The following is a 4555-nucleotide window of genomic DNA, read 5'->3' as shown; positions in this document are numbered from 1 at the left end:
ATACATACACATACATACATTTGAAGTTTGTTCTTCAACCTTTAGTCCATCGTCAATTACTTTATCACACTAATCGTTGCTTTCCTAGGCAAAATACTTACATTTTTACATCCTTGTTTATGAAGTTTGCATCATTTGAAAAATGTGCAATTGATTAGAAAAAACAAAGGTAGACGTTGCAACTTAAAGACTGTAAGGAGGGTAGGGTAAGATGCTCTAACATCCTGCATTTAAATCTGTGATTTCCAACCGGTGGTCCGTGGACCTTGATGGGCCGCGGGAGTGACCCATAAGTCAAAGAAGTTTACATATGACTGATACGTGTCTCTAACGTCCCCACTGACTTGTATCTCGACCACCCCACATTGGTTAGAATAGGTCGGAAACCAATATAATAATAACCTCATATGCTAAAAATGGGTTTGGGGTTTATAAAAAATATGTACTGATATTATGGCGTGTTCGTAGATTTTTCATGATAAACAATGATTGATATTGTTTTAAGGGCTCGTATTGTTACCGTCATTCGTACATTCCTATTATAACTATTTCCAAGACCTAGAATTTTTACAAAAATTACCTAAAATGATGGAAAAGTCAGGGAATTACATAAAAAATGAAAATGGTTTCAGTATTTATGTAGTGGAAAATTTTCTTTAACTAAAAGTGAACGATCGGGAAGATTGTTATCGTGCTGTATGTTATCTTTATTCCGATTCACCAAAGCTGGGAACTTTTAAAACTCCACGTATTGTTAGGAGTTGTTGACAGTGAAGCTGAGCGTCAGTAGCTCTGCCAGCACAAAACCGACAGGCAGCACAAAACCTTTGAAGGGTTAAATCCAATGTGAGCAGCTCAAATTGATAACTGTTCTCTAAATTGAACCATCTCATTTTTACCATGCTAATTTCTTCGGCCTTTAGTAGTACCACAGAAGACCACGAGCGACAATTATTCGGTCCTACATTTAAAAGGCAGAGATGATTTGTATACAGAATTAAATTAAGGATTAGTTAAAGCAAAACAATTAGTTTACATTAAAGTCGAATAAGAATTAAAATGACTTTAATGTCAGCAATGAATTAACTAAAACTTTTGCAATTAATAAATTAATGATAGATTATTTTTTTTCGAATCATTGAGAGATAAAAGTAAGAGAGGTTTTATATTTGCTATTTTACTTTCTTAATGAAATTCAATTTTTTGCAGCCCCTAAGAAGCGACAAAAAAGACTGAAACTCAAGAAACATGTCGCTTCAACAATTGACGGCTAGTCTCTTAATTCTTCTTTCTTTCTCTTCGCCGTTTGGTTACTGCAAGCAATCTTTAGTCTTCACGAACCAATTCGCCATTCATGTTCCTGCTGGTAAGGAACAAGCTGATGCCATTGCAGAAAAACACGGCTTCGTCAACATTGGACAGGTATGTCAATTCTTACCAGTAATTTATATGGTAGTTTGCAATAAATATAATGCTCAAAATTAAATTCGATATAAGTTTCTGAATTAGTAAATTTATAGTTGCATTTTCCTAGTCATATTAATAATATTCTTGGAAAAAACATTGTGGCTAAACATCTTCAATAGATTGCATGATGGCTAAAAATAATTTTATTTTCTTGAGCGTTCAAATAAAAAGATGGTATTGTAGCTGAACGAATTCTGGGAGGAATATGAGATTCTACCTTATCGTTAATTAGACACCATTGGTAATGGAAGCTTGTTACCATCTGTTGTATCCTTTCACCTTTGAATGTCACCTTACCAAAGTTTCCTTCAACGATCCATCCCTCGCTGAGTTAAGTAACTACTTAGTGTTACTTAGTTCAGCCAGGATTTGTTGTATAGTTTCTCAGCTATTTCATGTAAAGAAATCTCTTTGTTATTTTCCAATGAAAATTTTCTCTACTTTGAATTTGCTTGTTTTATGTTTTTGTTGTCTAAAAATGGTTTATTATATAACAATTTGCCCAAAACCACTGCATTATTTTTATGTCTTTTTCGATAGGAGAACTTTGTTGTTTATATAAAGTATTTTATTTTTAGCATAAGATTATTGTTTATTATTTCCATTTTTAAAGAATATCATTGTTTTTTTAAATTTTTATTACTTTACTTCAGCGAAGCCCAAAGGAGGGTGATGTCTTTAGATATATCTCGATACCTGTTCATTGTATGGGCGGTACATGGAGCGAACTACACAACCTATTTTTAAATTCGATGTCTGAAATCACCCTGTAATTTTCCATGAGTGTTTTGAAACAATTTGGGCTCAAAATATTTTATTATATTTCATAATTTCCTTAAATGGCCGGTCTACCTGTCTTAGTCGTGAGAATCAGCTGCATTGTGCATTAGTATCTTTCACATTTTTACTTGAGGCTCTCGTACTCGATCAATATCGTCTATTTATTGACTGTTTTATACTGACACCTGTGATATAATTTTTTTTTTTCGCCCCAGACTACCATTGGATTTCTATACTGACAAACTGCCATGGTTAGGGGCCAAGTTTTTCATTTTTTGGGACAGCCACTCAATGGAAAAAGTCAACGCCCCAGGCCCGATTCGAACCGGCATCACCAATGGATCTAAGAACAGTAAGACTACGCCCAACCATTGAGTTATAAGATGGCCCTGTATACTATATATATATTATGTGTAATACATTATATAATATTTGTCGTGTAAGATGGGCTTTATTTCGATGTTTTACGACAGATGATGTTCGATTATTTGGACAGTAAATGTTTAAGTAACGTATCAACCATTACAAAAACCGTTGTTAAGTTTAAGATATTGTTTATGTTTTTACGTAGATATCTATCATTTTGATGTTAACACCTCAGTTATTTAACACCCTATTAATATTGGTGGTAAGGATAGAAAAGGATCTTGTATTAAAACTTAAATGTTTAGTGTTATATATTGAACTTAAACTTGAAAGACACTACATGAAATTTTCCCTTTAACACAAATAATTGACAGTTTCTTTTAAAATAAAACTATCACGAAGTTTTTTTAATAATGTTTTTGGCATTATTAATAGTTGTATCTTATTTTTTATAGCATCAAGTAGATCACTGTCGTCAAGATATGCTTGCTCAAGAAATACAGTAAAATTAGGAGAATCACAAATTACTCGATTTTTGTCCGAGGAAATTAGACATTATTTAGGTAGAACACTCTTAATATGAAATATTAACAAATTAAATGAAAAGAATAATAACTTTATTCTGATAGCAACATGAAGAGAACATTGGAGGTTACAGATATAAAAGTAGTGTTATAAACATTCAAATGACAAAAGGTGTTTACATTTCGTCGAATCGTACTATAAATAATGTGACCCAAACTTCATAATGTATGTTGACAAATTCCAAACAATATATCATATCTTGTTCTAACATTAATTACACTTCTAAACTGGTAGGTGTTCAATGATACGCGGTTACCTTCGGGATTTGAAGTTGAGGTACCATTAGTACAATAGCCGGGAAGAAAAAAAGGCAGTTATCTCACCCCAATTTTTGATTACTTTAATGAAAACTATGTATAATTAATTGTCAAAACTGATGAGTCTGTCAAGTATACGTAGGGGGAATAAAAAATGGCGGTTGTTTCAAAACCTTAAAAAAACATTAATTTTTCATTCGGAGCTGTATATCTTAAAAACTACCAACGACACTAGAAAAGCTTTGTCAAATCTTTACAAGAGTAAATTTGCTGAAATATTAGCCCTGAAAGAGTTATTAGACTATTACGTCTAATAGTTCTCGAGATAAAGCTTTTTAAAAAGCAAAATTTCTTAGAAATCTACTGAAAGATTAGTATTCAAATTAAAGCTAGTTTAATGGACCATAAAGAAGTTTATGACCTTTACCTTCGTAGTGAATAGTAGTTTTCATGACATTTGCTAAAATAAATTGATTTATAGTTGTTCGGACAATAAGTTTGATTTATGAAAACCATTGGACGTACAGATGTATGCCAGCGCTCAAATTAAAGCTAGTTAAATTGACTACAAAATAGTCAATTATGTTTATCGTTGTAGGAGTAGTAGTTTTTATGATATTTGACAAAATATACTCACAAAATGTTAATTTCTAGTTGTTCGTAAAAAATGTTGGATTTTTGAGATAATATATCTCTAGATCCATAAGACGCACATATGTCTGCCAACACTTAAAATAAAGGCAATTTAACTTACTATAAAGTAGTTTATGACACTTCTCTTCGTAGGGGTAGTAGTTTTTATGATATTCACATATGTTCCTACTTTTTAAGGTGTAGCTTCGAATGAAAAATTATTTTTTATCTCTTTGAAACAGCCGCCATTTTTTATTCCCCCTACCTATACTTGGCAGACTCATCAATTTTGACTATTAATTATACATAGTTTTCATTAAAGTAATCACAAATTGGGCTGAGGTAACTGCCTTTTTTCTCCTCTTGGGCTCTTGTACTAACAAGTGTACTGTTCCGACAAAGTGTTAATAACTGCTTTTAGTAATTGAGTCGTTTATTGTAGAGGAAATTAGTTCAAATTTATCCAT

The 4555-nt window shown here is 32.1% G+C and overlaps 1 long non-coding RNA gene across 1 annotated transcript in view; it reads left to right on the top strand.

Moving 5' to 3' along the window:
• The window catches only part of LOC136795561 (uncharacterized), a 31424-nt gene that overhangs the window by 3199 nt on the left and 23670 nt on the right, over positions 1 to 4555 (top strand). The window contains exon 2 of the long non-coding RNA XR_010843185.1: positions 1210 to 1422. This is a non-coding gene — a long non-coding RNA (uncharacterized lncRNA). The remainder of the gene's footprint in view (positions 1 to 1209; positions 1423 to 4555) is intronic.

Source organism: Halyomorpha halys, unplaced genomic scaffold (genome assembly GCF_000696795.3).
Source record: "Halyomorpha halys isolate HHAL.00 unplaced genomic scaffold, Hhal_1.1 Scaffold51.1, whole genome shotgun sequence".
Lineage (NCBI taxonomy): Eukaryota > Metazoa > Arthropoda > Insecta > Hemiptera > Pentatomidae > Halyomorpha > Halyomorpha halys.
Note: the sequence above shows the minus strand (reverse complement) of the source record. Positions and strands in the feature narration are given on the sequence as shown.